Source organism: Marmota flaviventris, chromosome 18 (assembly GCF_047511675.1).
Source record: "Marmota flaviventris isolate mMarFla1 chromosome 18, mMarFla1.hap1, whole genome shotgun sequence".
NCBI lineage: Eukaryota > Metazoa > Chordata > Mammalia > Rodentia > Sciuridae > Marmota > Marmota flaviventris.
The window spans coordinates 37,042,755-37,057,383 of record NC_092515.1 but is presented as its reverse complement, the minus strand read 5'-3'; the positions used below and the strand labels follow the sequence as shown (position 1 = coordinate 37,057,383).

General features: G+C 52.8%; 1 protein-coding gene across 5 annotated transcripts in view; it reads right to left on the bottom strand.

The window, feature by feature from the left end:
- The window catches only part of Nlrc5 (NLR family CARD domain containing 5), an 84,243-nt gene extending 73,426 nt beyond the window's left edge, over positions 1-10,817 (bottom strand). For 4 of the 5 annotated variants that reach the window (XM_027939032.2, XM_027939035.2, XM_071604671.1 and 1 more), the window contains exon 1: positions 10,739-10,817. The gene's annotated coding sequence lies outside the window, so the exon portion shown is untranslated. The remainder of the gene's footprint in view (positions 1-10,738) is intronic. The other variant, XM_027939033.2, reaches the window with a different exon arrangement.
- Between the last annotated feature and the right edge of the window lie 3,812 nt (positions 10,818-14,629).

Genomic DNA, 14,629 nt, shown 5'->3' with positions numbered 1-14,629 from the left:
CCGAGGTGTTGGTGACGGGGACCTGGCAAGGTGGCTGTGAGACGGGCATGCGAAGCCTTTGCGTGGCGTCTGGCACAGGAGAAGCCTCCACGCCGTGGCTATTCTTAGCATCATTGTTGGTGTTTCCTCTGCCTCCCCAGCTGGGCAGCAGCCGAGGAAGGAAGGGAGGGAAGAAAGAGGACATGACTCAGGCTCGGGACAGGAGCCTGCGGCTTCTCTGGCTCTTTTTTTCCTCTGGCCTCCCCAGGCTTGGGCTTTGGGCCGGCCACGCTGTGCGGCAGGGGACAGATAGGACCTCTGTCTCCTCACCTGTATGGGGGTCCTCGCCTGCCTCCCTGCTCCCTGGGCTGTCCGCGAGGGACAGGTCAAGAAGCCGTGTCCCTGCGGAGATGGCAGAAGAGAAGAGGAGGAGGACGAGCCGTGGGAAGGAAGGGACAGAAATAAAAAGGCTGCAGGCACCGGCCGTGGAAGAGAAAGGGTGTCGCCGCAGACAAGGAGCAGAGACCGGGCCAGAGCTGGCGCAGGGCTCCTGTGGGCAGCACCGTCCCCCCTTCAGGGAGGACCCTGCGAGAGGTGCCAGCCTCGGTTTCCTCCCTTACCCAGGAAGCTAGAAGAGCAGGCGAGGCGTCTCTGATACAGTCACCCATTTCCGTGGGGCCACATGATGTGGGGGGCTGGTGGCTGTTTTTTTTTTAAAAACTCTATCCCTACTGTCCCTCACAGTGACAGGCCCTGCAGGACTTAAGATGCACGGTCGGTGACAGTGCTTTACAGGGGAGGCTCCTGTTGGACAAGGGACCCGCTCAGGTCACCAGCTAGTGTCTCAGAGCTGGGGGTAACAAACAGCCTGCTGTGGGTAATAAGGGGGTGTCCAGGGAGAACCCCTGCACCCTGGGCCCAAGCCCCGGCCTGTAGGTCCTTCCTCCAAATCCAAAAAGACCTCTCTTTTCCTGACATTGGAAACCCAGAATTCTGGGTCCCAAACCATGTCCTAATGTCTAGGTCCACCTCCCTCCTCCGTCCCCTTCCTACTCACCTTTCCCACCAAGGGCTCCCTGGGGTCCACATGTGCCCTCCTCCAGGACTGGGAGTGGGCAGCCCTATTACAGGCCCTAACCTGGCTGGCACAGCAGGCAGCCAGGGTGTCCTTGTCACTCCTGTGCAGTCCTGGCCTCTAGGGTCCAGCACCCACAGGAAGCAGCCGACGCTGGCGAGGCCTAAGGAGAGGGCTCCTGACCAGCTCGTTTTGGAGTCCCCGGAAACTCCTCCTGCAAACCCGTGGCTCCCAGGCTGTCTGCACTTTCCGCTAGGTCCCTGGACATTAGTAACTCCATTTTGGTTCTGGGACTCAGAACCGAAACTTATAAACTGCCAAGAAAAAGAAACTTGAGATATTCTGCTCCCAGAACCACCCCCCTCCCCCGCAAGGTCCCTACATAGAAAAATCTGTTGGTACCCAGCCACCAGCACCAAGGTCATTTCAAGCTTGTTCTTTTTCCCTGTTAAAAAAGATCTAAAACCTCTGTTCAAGTGACGCTGCCTGCTGCGCCTGGCAGACACCCTGTTAACACACCTTTGCTTGAGCTCAGAGATGCGTCTCTTGTGGATATTTGCACCAGCTACCCGAGCACTTTCCATTTATTTGCAGGATGGGGTGAAATTCCAACACCCCTCATTACAGACTGAGTGCAGCACAGTCTCTGGGGATGGAACATGGGCGTCCACTGGGCCTCAAGCCTGAGGTGAGAGATTCTGGGTGACGCCAGTTCTCCACTGTCCTTGTTCCTTTGCATTGGGGTCCCAATTCTCCAGCAAACCAGACCCTAGGATTCCTGCTCTCGAAGCAGCCCAAAGGCCCTGGGGTTGACAAGATCGCTGAGACTGTCCTATCTAGATGGAGACCAAGGGCGGTGCCCGCCTCTGCCTCTCCTTTGTTCCCTGGCACGTCAGTCCCCAGCTCGGTGGCTCTGCCAGCTCCTCTCTTGCAGCTAAGAGCTCAGCACCTCCACACAAAAGTGAAAATAAAAGCATGGTTTGGAAATCCCCTCGGCAGCGCCACACACAAGGGGGCTGGTATGAGGGTTCCGGAAGCATCTTGTGCTGGCTCGGGAGTTGAGGCAGGGGACAGGGAAAGCTCAAGGTGTAAATGACAGGAGTCCCAGGTCCCCAGGGTTAGGTTCACAGCCTGGAAATTGGCTTTCCTCTGTGAGAGAAATGCTGTCAGCGACTTCCGTCCACCCTCTGACTCCATGACTAAACTTCTTGGCAGAAAGTCACATGGAGGCCACACAGCTGGAACACAGGGCCCTGCACACTGAATGTCTGTGTTTCCCCCAAATTGATATGTTGAACTGCCAAGGTGATGATTCCCAGGGTGGGTGGTGGGGCTGGGGGAGGAGACAGGGTAGGGTCCTGGTGAATGGGATCCATGCCCTGATCAAAGTCCCCGAATGCTCTCTAGCCCTCTGTGAGGACACAGTGAGGAGTCGGCAGGCTGCAACCCGGAAGAGGGCCCTCACCAGAACCCCCCACCCGAGGCTGGCACCCTTGTCCTGGACTTTAGCCTGCAGTAGCCTCCTGGGCCTTGATGTTCTCATCTATAAGGCAGGAGTAATATGAGGTTGTTGTAGGGCTTAAATGAGTTAATATGTGTAAAGTACTTGAAAGTGCTTGGTAGTCACGACAGAAGAATCGTTTTTATGATGTGAAGGCTTGGATAAAGTTCTAGAAGGAACAGCAAACGCTACCACTGGGAGAGGACAGAAGTGGGACTGGGAGCAGCAAAGAAAGGAGATTTCGGCCTTGCAGACAAGAGCCTAGCTTTTTAGCAAGAGGACTGGGTCACGCATGACCTGTGCAGTCCAAGATGGGTCCATTTTTTTGAAAGTAGAGTTAGAAGGGGAACTTTTTAGCTTACAGGATGGACCCTCCGAACACTCTCCCACCTGGCCACCAGCACCAGGCGCATGGTGCAGAAGAAAGGCTTCAGAGACGTGGGCGTGGAACCTTGGGGCTGGGTCCCACTACCCCAACAGATTTGCTGGGTCATGGAGGGTTTGTGTGCAGGTATGTCAAGTGGTGCTTTCTCCCCCGGCATTCCCAGGGGTCTGTGGAGTCGGCAAGAGCCTCTGAGGTCAGGAGGCCTGGGTTCAGATTCTGATTTCAACACTTGACACTGTGCAACCTTGGGCAGGTTTCCTAACCTCCTGTGCCACAGTTTCCTCATCTGCTGATGGGGTGACGATTTTACATGCACCTCACAGTGAGGGCTGGAGACACGGATGTGTACACAGCACACGGCACAGTGAAGCCACCCCCAGCCTCAACTCTCACCCACCAGCTCCTATGCACAGAGTTCCCAGAACAGGTGGCCCCAGGCTGCCGCATCCCACCGGCACCCCCTCACCGCCACCCAGGCCAGCCTGCCCCGGCTGAGGTGTCCTCCAAGGTGCAGGGAAGAAACAGCTCCATAAAGGGAAGAAGCAAAGTGCAGATTTAAGAGCCAGGCTGCCTCTTAATTGAAACTCCATGCAATGGCGTCTTACAAAACAAAATGACCATTTCAGCATAGTCTTATTATTTTTCTGCTTAAAGATATAGCCAAATATCTCTCCCATGGAGGTATAAAGCATGAAATTTTCCAGTGATCTCATCGTTTAGGAACAGGTGTACAAAGTTTAAGACTCTTATCTATGCTTGAGGACTTTTTTCTTTTCTTCCTCCCTCTCTCTCTGTGCCTTCAACTTCAATCATGGGGTTGGGATTGTGGCTCAGTGGTGGAGCACTTGCCTAGCACGGGTGAGGCACTGGGTTCGATTCTCAGCACCACATGTAAAATAAAATAAATAAAGGTCTATCAACAACTAAAAAAAATTTTTTTTTTTAAATTTTAATCAGAACCTCATTTCCTTAAAGTTGTTCTGGAAACTATTTCACTTTTAACTTTATTTATTCTTTTCTTTTAAAATCTTTCTTTTGGGTTGTAGGTGAACACAACACCATCATTTGATTAAGTGATTTTTATGTGGTGCTGAGGGTCAAACCCAGTGCCTCACACGTTAGGCAAGCGCTTAACCACTGAGCCACAACCTCAGCCCCTGACTTTACTTGTAAAAGTACCATTTTGCCATGAACTAAGGGTAAATCCCCAAAAGATGCCCACGGAAAACTAAAAAACAAAACACTGCTAGGGCGCTGCAGCCGGCGCTGTTGCCAGTAGGTGTGAGAGGCTTCACAGACGCCTGCCACCCGTCTCAGACTTTCTCCCTGACTAATCAGGAAGCATTAACAAGAACTGAAAAGAGAACAGCTTTCCACTCCAGTTCGGTCCAAAGCCCCATCCACGCACCTCCTGAGGCCACCTTGACTCCTCCATTGTCCTGTACATTCCAGTGAGAACATCCAGATGCCCAGAAAGGTACCAAACATCTTCAAGAACCTGGGTGGGGCACATAAACTGCAAGCTGTTCCTTACTTAGAACAAGACGCTACGATGAGATCTGAATGCCTCACAGAACCAGCTCCCAAGGTCCCAGCGCCTTACAGTTTCACCTCCAGAGCAGAAGGGGCCCCTCTAAAGCTGATGATGGTCTGCTTGGGGTCCAGGCTCCATCCCTCCCTGCAGGAGGTGGGTGTTGGGATCCGGTCATTCCTGGCTGCTGAAGCTTTATACATTGACCCAGTCTTTAGGACTTGCCCCAGTGTTCTTAGTCGCTGTAAAAAGAAAGGTCCACACACCCGCGGAGAAGCGCACCTCGAGCCTGAGGAGATGGTCTGGAATGGGAACAGAGCTGTGGCTTCCAGGACATTCCCCAGGACATCTCTGCACATGGATGTCAGCAGGGGCAGCTCTTCTCTCCTTAGATGGCTCAGAGGTCAAGCTGTGGCCTCCCCCAGGGCCCCGGAACTCCTGGGGTGGGGTAATGACATGGCCTCCTCCAGCCGGGGTCCCTGCTCTGGCACTTTGTGAAATGAGGGCACACAGTTCACCCACGGGAAGCGCAGGTGAGCGTGGAGGCAGACTTCAGAGCCTGGCCTTCTCCTCTCCCTCCTCCTTCCTCCCTCCTCCACTTTCTTCTCTCCCTCTTCCTCCTTTTCCCATCCATCCTGCCTGGTTCCCTCTGTCTTCAGGGTTCAGGGTCCCTGTGTCACCCACGGAGTCTTCTCTCACATGGCCCAAGTGTTCCTTACCAGAAGGCCCCAGCTGGCCTCTATCCCAAACGCGCACCACACCCTGCCCCTCACCTGCCGGGTGTCCTGGCCCCGCAGTCAGCACGACCTGACGTGCACCCCTGTCGCACATCTGTGTGTACTTGTTTATCCTGCTCCCATCGGCCCTTGGCTCCACCAAATGGCACCTGCTGTGCTCCCAGCCCAGCCCGCCGCCTCGAACAGCGCCCGCCATGTTGTGGGAACTTGGAGGACAATGGGGTGGATTCCGGGCGCAGGGTGGAGCCAGAGCTGGTGTCGGGCTGTCGGTTCCCACCTCACCTGGAGCAGCAGGCACCGTCATCCTACACCCAAGAAGTTTTCTGGAGTCCTCTCCTGGGTGGCTTGACGGCTCCCCTCCTTCCTTCTCCCCCTTCCTTTTGTGAGCACATAAGACCCCCAGCCCCAGGCACAGACTCCATGCAAAATGGCCTCCCCCCCATGTTCTGGTCCCTGCCGACCACCTTGCACCCAGGCCCTCCCCACCCCAAACACTCTCGGTGTTTTCCCTTCCTCCTTGCTCCCCTCCCTTTCCTGCTAAGCACAATTGGAAGAATTAAAACATCATATATCTTATTGGTTTTTTTACATAAAACAAAATATTCCACATGCAGAGGAAGAAAATGAGACCAAATCTAAGTGTCTAACAATGAGGGATACATTCAGCCATTCTGTGGACAGCCATGCCACCTATTATTATTATTATTATTATTATTATTATTATTATTATTATTTTAGTTGTCAATGGACCTTTATTTTATTTATTTATATGCAGTGCTGAGAATCGAACTCAGTGCCTCACACATGTTAGGCAAGTGCTCTACCACTGGGCGACAATCCCAGCCCCCATGCCACCTTTTAAAACCATAGGATAATGCCACTGTAGACTAAGAGCTAATTTCTTTCATATACAAAGAACTTGCAGAGCTCAACAACCCAATAGAAAAGTGGGCAAGGACAAGAACCGACAATTTATGGAAAAGGGAAGACAGATGGCCCTTACACGTTTAAAAGATGACCTGCGGCCAGGCCTGGGCGCAGCGCAGACACCTGCTACAGAAGCCCACTCCAGGCAGCGCTGCAGCTCTGAACCCCGAGCACGCACAGTCCGCTCAGTCTGCCCACCTCAAGCTCCTGGGAAGCTGTGATTGCAGAGGAGCAGCAAGGACACAGAAGTGGGGCAGACCTGATGAAAGGTTTGACTTAGGAGTTCACCAATAACGTTAGTACTTTCCCAAACCCTAATTAGCGTAACTTGTGACCGATAGCACTGGTACTTTTCCAAACTCTAATTAGCATAAATGTGGAACAATAGTTCTGACCCAAGTGCTTTACAAAACCCAAGATTAGCACACTCAGAAGGTGACTCTTCTTGGTTCCCCTCTCGTTGGGCCAGAGCTCTTTTTTATTCACACTTGAACAAATCCCACTCTTACACTGAGTCATCCCCACCTGTGAACTTCATTCTTCGAACTCACAAAGAAAGCACTGACCCAGAAAAAAGTTGTCGGCAGTGAGCTGCTGGGGTTTGGGGCAACAGTGGGGAGCAGAACCTCCCGTTACGAGTGCAACACATTTCACGGCTGCAGAGGCCTGCAGCTTATGCAGACCCCAGCCACCAGCAAGAGTGCAGAAACCCCAGTTTCGGAGAAGAGATGTGAGAAAAATCACCATGATTCATCTACTAGATTTGCAAATATGGAAGAGTTTGATAACATCCATACTAGGAAGGTGTGGCTGCAGGTGCCCTCACACGGAGCTGGTGGGAGGGAAAATTAGCACTATACTCAAGGAGGGTAATTGGTCAGTCACCCAAGTTCAAACTGCACATGCCCTCAAAGTCCCAAACCTGCTCCTGGATTTTCTTCAAGATTGACTCCCACATATGGAAAAATGAAGTTTGACCAACGATATTGATCACAACACTGTTTGGAATAGCAACAGAAGATGCAGGATTTTGTTTGCTATAGAAAGATTTCCAAATCGAATTAAGAGGGAAAAAAAGCAGACACTCCATACTGCCATTTATGAGAATTGGGGAAATCTATGGGTATGCATATGTGTTATGTATATATGTGTATATGTATGCACATGTTTCTGTGTGTGTGTGTGTGTGTGTTTAAGGTCCACTCAGAGCATCTTTGGAAGAAGACTTAAGAAATGGATACCACCCTCTGCCTTCAGAGAGGGTAACTGAGTGGCTGGGAGACAGGGGAGGGAAGGAAGCATATTTTTAATTATATCCTTCTGTACATTTTTCATTTTTACTATACAAATATTAGCTATTGATTTTTTTTAAGTTAAGCGACATCATAGATTTAATATTCCTTAAACATGCAATCCCATATTATTTATTTATTTTGGTATTGGGGTTTAAACCCAGGGGTGCTTAACCACAGAGCCATGTCCCCAGCCCTTTTTTAATATTTTATTTAGAGACAGGGTCTCACTGAACTGCTTAGGGCCCCACTAAATTGCTGAGTGCACTTGTGCTTTCCCTGGCTGCACGTCTCCCTTCCCTAGGAAAGTGGCTGGTTTCACGCCACAGTGAACCAGGATGAGAGGCTGGTGACAGCAGAAGAGGAGCCTGGGGTCAGACGTGGCCAGGAGAACTGGTTAACTCCATCCCCAGCCTCCAGAAACACAGAAAGCCTGGGAACACTGAGGGCTTCCTTGAAGAGCTGAATGAGGGTCATGCCAACTATTCCCAGCTCTCAAGGACCCAGGAGACCCCAGACAGCACGTGGGGTACACAACCTTGCTTATTTTGCGGGTAACATGTCCTGTGAATAGCCAATGTTGCCTTCTTCACCACTTCTGCCAGGTTTTGGTGCATCTAATGATTTGCCATGTGGTCTAAAGAGTCTCCCTTCTCTAGCCAGCTGCGTTAGCAGACACGATCATCAGTTTTCCCGAACTATTCTCTTTCAAATCATCCTGTAGACTCCAGTCACTTCGATAGGCTTTAGTTCCCCAACCAACACTCAAAAAACAAACAAACAAACAAACAAAAAAAGATCCGACAAAGAAAGACAGCAGCTTACATTCTCAGACCACCTGCAGAGTTTTCTGTTCTTGCTTTTTTCAGTACTGGGGATAGAACCCTGGGCTTCAGGTTTACCAGGCAATCACTCCTCCCATGAGCTACACCCACAGACGCCAAAAGATTTCCAGTGTCTGTCCAACTGCATGTGGTAGGTAGAGAGGAGCTGCGAGGTGATGCTTTAGAGGTGGTGACAAGGTGCCACCAAGAGAGTGGATCCAAACTACAGAAGCCGAGCTGGGTGCAGGGTTGCACACTTGTAATCCAGGGATTCAGGAGGCTGAGGCTGGAGGATCGCCAAGCTCAAGGCCAGCCTTGACAGTTTAGCAGGACCCTCAGCAATTTAGTGAGACCCCCCCCATCTCCAATTTAAAAAAAGAAAACAAAATGAGGACATAGCTCAGTGGTAGAACATCACTGTTCAATCCCCAGTGCCAAAGAGAAAAAAGAAAAAGGAACAGAAGTAATTTGTTCTCTCACAGTTCTGGAAGCTAGGAGTCTGAAATATGGGTGTGGACAGGGTCAGGCTCCTTCTGAAGGTTCTAGAGAAGGATCCTTCCATGCCTCTTCCAACTTCTGGTGGCTGCCAGAAATTCTTGGCAATCTCTTTCTCCCCACATGGCTATCTTGCCACCACCTGTGGGGCTTAACACTCTGATCTTCTCTCTTACCAGGATACTAGTCATATTGGCTTAAGGCCAACTTACTCTAGTATAGCCTCATTTCAACTGGTTATATCTACAATAACCACATTTCCAAATAAGGCCACATCCTGAGGTCCTGGGGGCCGGGACTTCAACACATCTCTCTTAGCAGACACAACTCAAGCCACAACAGATGAGAGAAGACACACTAGGAAGCTTTTCTAGACTCTCCTCAGGGCTTGACCTGGCTCTGCAGACATGGACACCTTGGGAGTCCAGGAAGGAGATTCACCATAATGTGAAACTCCCTACCCCTCTGCTGGTCTGCCCTCAAGAAGGACTCCAGAGCCTTTTACAGTACTTTAAAATTGACCAAGAACTGGGCGTACCTTCCTCATTCAATCCATGGAGCTAACTTTGAAGGATCTATTAGGCCCATTTCACAGATGAGAAACCAAGCTTCCAAGAGATAAAATGCAAGGTTCTGAGATCCTTAGTCAGCCTGCCAGGCCAGGTGCCTGCCACCTGGTGCTGTTTCTGTAGGGAGGGCGGGTAGATATAACGAATGGCCCATCCGGGCTACAGAACAGTAGTCTGGTGGACAGCATGCTGTAGGGGCATTCATGCTCTCTTCCATGCCATCAGCCGGCCTTCCCCTGTGCTCTCTGCCACGAAACCAAGCCTAGTTAGTTGGTTAGTTAGTTAGTGGTATGGGGTCAAACTCAGGGCCACTGGACGACACAGTCCAGCCGAAACCTAGTGCATTTCCGGGCTTATTTCTCCCCTAAAGAGAAGGAAATCCATTCAGAGGGAGATGAAGTTCCCGGTACTGATTGGGGTCCACTCCATCTTCTCCCCAGTTTTTTTTAGAGGCTAGGAACTTCCAGGTTTCAAACTGCTTTTTACACCTCCAGAACGCCCAATCTTTAAAAAAGAAAATGTAAAAATCCCAACTTATGAAACCCATGCAAACAGCACGGAAAGGGGGTGGGGCCTTTTTACCTTGGTAAATGGCCACCCCAGTGAACTCCAGGCCCTGGCTTTCTGAGTGAGAAAGTAGTTGAAGACCACATGGAAAAGCAAGTAACAAAAACGACAGCCATGCAGTCCCTATCACTTCTGAGTTAAAATGGTCATTAGAAATAGTGGAGACCTGACCCTAAGGAATTGTTAAGACCCCGGTGTGTACACTGATGGCATTGCGTCCATGTTTAAAGACTCCTTCTCTTTTAGTACATGCTCAAATATTTCCGTTGAAATGCTATGATGTCTGCCATTTGTTTCCAAATAAGGGGTGATAGATATGAAAGCCCCCATCTAGGGTTGGTGACCCTTGACCATGAGCAGTGGATCCAGGGGGGCTTCCATACATTAAAACCAGCAAATCCATATGGCCCCACCTAGTCCTCTTCCTCCTACTCTTATTTACGTTTGTGATTTTCCTCAATGAAAAGTTGTTTCGCTTTTTAGGCTCCGAAGTATGAATCGTGCATCAGGAACAATGTGACCTCTAACTTTTCATTCAGCAATGAAAAGTTTGAAAGAAAAAAATAGCAACAGAGGGAGGCAACAGGTGTAGCCCCGGGAGGGGGTCTGCACAGCCACAGACCATGTCCCCTACAAGTGGCGACCCCGACCTGCCATCCCCCAAGCTGCCCAGCGCAGAGCCACCGACACCCCATCTGTCCATCTGCCACCGGACACCACTTGGCCATCGGCATGGGCACATCCCCATCCCCAGATCGCTGGCATCCGCTCTTGCCCTCTCCTCCCTGCAGAACCGTAACCCCGAATCGCCAGGCGCCCCGCGCACCGGCCGGGGTCCCGCGGCCCCTGCACTCACCGCTGCGCTGCCGGCTCGTCCACGCTCCGTGCGAAACTGAAAGCAGACGCCGGGCGCAGCGGGCCAGTGCTTGGAACCGCGGCCGCTGCCGAGAAATCACGTGGGTTCGAGGTGCCATCCCGGACCCGGGCGCTGGGGGCAGGAGCCCGCACGCGCCCCGCTCGCTGCACCGCCCCGGGCGCCTGCCGCGCTCGGAACCCGGCCCAGGGGCTCGATCCCAGGTCACCGCCAGCAGAAGGAGGGTCCTCTCCTCCGAGGATGCGACTCTGGGGTGGAGGGTGAAGCCGGCGATCGCGGGAGTCGGCGACGCTGCAGGCCCCGGGAGGAGTCCCCGCCAGGACTTTCTTGCAGACGGGATCAAAGCAAAGGGAGGAGGTGCCGCTGGGCGGGAAGCGGGCACTTAGAGCCCAGGGGTCCTGAGCCCTGGCCTGGGGAGTGCTCCTGGAGAGGGGCAGGGAGAAGGGAGTAACAGGTGGTGGGGACCGAGCCCTCGGCCGGCTGACCCAGAGAAACGCCATCTAGGAACATATCTAATCCTCAAAGTAGCACCAAATACAGATGGGAGTGTCACCCTGTCTGCAGATGAACAGCTGAGGTTCAGAGAGGACAGAGGTGAAGGACCTTGCCTAAGTCACACAGGGACCACTGGCAGAGAGGAGGGGGAAATGGAAAGAAGGTGCGGGGAGAGAGGGCAGGGAGGATGGGGTGGGGGACATTGAGAAGGTGAGTGGGGTGGCCGTCCTGAAAGGCCACCCGTCCAAGGTTTCCCCCCAGTCTCCCCAGCCTTTTCCCCTTGTCCTGAGATGGGGCCTCCCCTCTCCCTGCAGAGGACATGCTCACTCACCTTCAGTGACAGTCCCAGCTTCCATTCCCAGACAGCTTCTGTGCCCCAGGCCAGGTGTGTATGCGGAGGTGGGCCCGGCATTCCAAGTCAGGGGTCAGAGGTAGGACCATGGGCATCAGGCACCCTGGATTCAGGTCCTCCTTTCTTACTGACTATTCACATTGCCTAATGCCTTGACAACCCCTAGCCTCAGTTATACCCGCTGTAAGATGGGAATGATAAAATCCCTGCCCATAGATTGGTTGTGAGAATCTGGCCTGCAGCCAACCTCAAACTGGGGCTGGTGCCCTCTGTGCCTGAAGCCCATAGCATCCTTCTATTTTTGTCTCCTTCTGCAGGCCCCACATCCCCATCATACTTGAACCCCTGTCTTCCCAGGACCAAACCAGATAGCCAGAAATTGCACTGCAGCTGGGAGGGGGCCGGGTGTGGATTTTGCAGTTGAGGGCTTGTGTGCGACTCCCAGATCTGCCCCTCCTGGCTGGTAGCTCAGACAAATGCCTTGATGGTCCCCAGCCTCAGTTTCCTCATCTGTCGGATGGGCTGTTCCCAGCCTCCCAGGCCACTGTAGCACGTATTGTGGAATTGTGGACGAGAATGTGGGGCTGTCAGGGGTGTGCATGAGAGTGATTGACTGTGTCCCAAGATCAGGGTTCAGCTCATGTTCACTGAGCACCCAAGGTCTGATTGTCCCTACCCAAAGTCCCGGGAGAGACTCTGGCCTGCTTTCCACGCAGGCAGGGTAGGCAAATGGACACACGGACAGACAACCACAATGTAGAAAGACAAATGCAGACCATTTTTAATCTTGAACAGCCCCATAAGGAGGGTAGGACAAAGATTTCCAACTCAGGGGGGCAGATGAAGAAATGAAGTCCAGATAGGTCAGGTGAGTTACTCATGGTCACACAGCAATCAGGAGTAGAGATGAGTCTTTCCACCCTAGGGGTACGAGACCTGTCAAGAAGAGTCCTGGGAAAGATGCTTTCCTAAACCCTCCCTGTGCTCAGCCTGGTGCACATTTTCTCTGGCTCACAGTGTACACGGTCCTCTAGTGTAAATTACACGTCCATCTGGTTTGGAACGGCCCAGTCCTGTGTATGAGAAGCAGCTCAAGATTCTGTGAGACTGAAGAAAGAAGCAGCTTGGTCAGGGATTGCACCACGGGCAGCTTACAGGGCGCTGCCAACAAGAGCATTTCCTGGTGTCAACAAGGCAGGGGGGTTCCCACAGCCCAAGGAGGAGGCAGCACTGCACACAGCTCGCCAGGCGAAGGTGGGCGGGGACACCTGGAATGGACCTGGCATCTTTCACAAACAACTAGCATGCTTCGACACATTTTAGGGTTGGTGGCCAACACAAGCTGCTCAGCTGCTGCCTGAATGACTGTTTGTCCTGTAAGGCTCGGGATGCATGCCAGGGTCAGCTGGTAGCAACAGTGGCCCATGCATTTCCCATTTGTCTGAGGCCTGGTCCTGGTGCCCAGGCTCAGCTGCCCAGGCAGCAGGATGGGCTTCCACTGGGCCCTGGCCTTGGGGAGCCCCTCTCGGCTCCCCGGAGGAAGCAGCAGATACTGACGTCCCCCTGGGGCAGCCCAGCACTCCACAGGGGCCAGGAGGACTTCCTGGATTTTTGAGGTAGGTCTAGGTCAGAACTTCTAGGCTTGGAGGGAGGCCACAGAGCTTGGGAGAGGGGTCCAGCAGGTTTGTCCTGTTCTAGCAAGATCCTCTGGGATTCCCTAGCTCCTTTGGCCACTTACTCTCCTTGGACCTGGGGAGACGCTAAGGGCGGAGAAGGAACTGGAGCCACAGCTACCCTCCTTTCAGGAACAGGGGTGAGTCCCACGGTCTCCCCAGGTCCCAGCTGGGCGGGGGTTGTTGAAGGTGACTTGACGCTTCGTGGGACTTCTCTGTGTGTCCCTAGTGAGGGGCCAACCCCATCAAGCATCGCCTGCCCAATCGCCTTGCACGCTGGCTGTTAAAACCACAGATCAGGCCCCTCGGCCACCGCTGGCGAGGACCCTGCCTGTGGCTCTCTCAGCTTCTCTCTGTTCTCTTATTCATTTATTTATTATTTGTTTATTTTCGTAGCACTGGGGATTGAACTCAGGAGCAATTTACCACTACGCTACCTCCCCAGCCTTTTTTTATTTTGAGTCAGAGTCTCACTAAGTTGCTGAGGCTGGCCTCCAACTTTCGATCCTCCTGCCTCAGCTTCCCGAGTCACCAGGATTATAAGCGAGTGTCACCGTGCCCAGCTTTCTCTCTGTGTTACTCTGGCCTCTGAGTTTCTTGACTCTGTCACGGTTTCCTCTACCTGAGGGACTCCAGCATCTTGCTCTGTGTCTTAGTCCGTCTCCTGTTGCTATAACAGAATACCCGAGACAGGGTGCTTTAGAAAGAAAAGTTGATTTGGCATGGCACGGGAGAGGGCCTCCTGTGGCTTCGACTCTTGAGTGTGTGACAGGGGCAAAGCATGAGAGCCTTGCTTCCAAGAGTCTGCTCTCCCTCATGAACCCCCTCCTTCAGGGGAGGCAAGAGGCCCCCTCTCATGGCCTGATCACCTCTTAAAGGCCCCCCGGCCCAGCAACGTGGGTTTTGGGGGGACAAATCACTTTCCAGCCAACACGCTATGCTTTTCCCATCCCACTCCAAGGTGTGTCGGGGATTCTCTTCACCCACCTGGACTGAGCAGGCCCTTAGGACTGTAGCCTGGGGACAGGAGGAGAAAGAGCCTTTTGCGTGGGCTGGAAACACGCTCAGAGACGCTCTTCTTCCTCACTAAAGTCTGATGTATGTTCCTCTTTGAGACTCCATCCTCCTGCTCCTCCTGGACCAGACAGCGGCCTCTGTATGCCCCTCCCCGACCCTGGGGATCTGAAGCCTCCATCCTCCCCACTTCCTGTCCAGCACTGGCATCCCAGGGGACCAGAGCCTTGCTTCAGGCCCCGGAGGGAAGCTGGTTAGAAGAGGAGCCTGGACTTTCGTGGGTGGGCAAAGGCCCCGAAGGCCCCGGTGCTGTCGGGGCAGGAGAGACGGGGTCTGGGA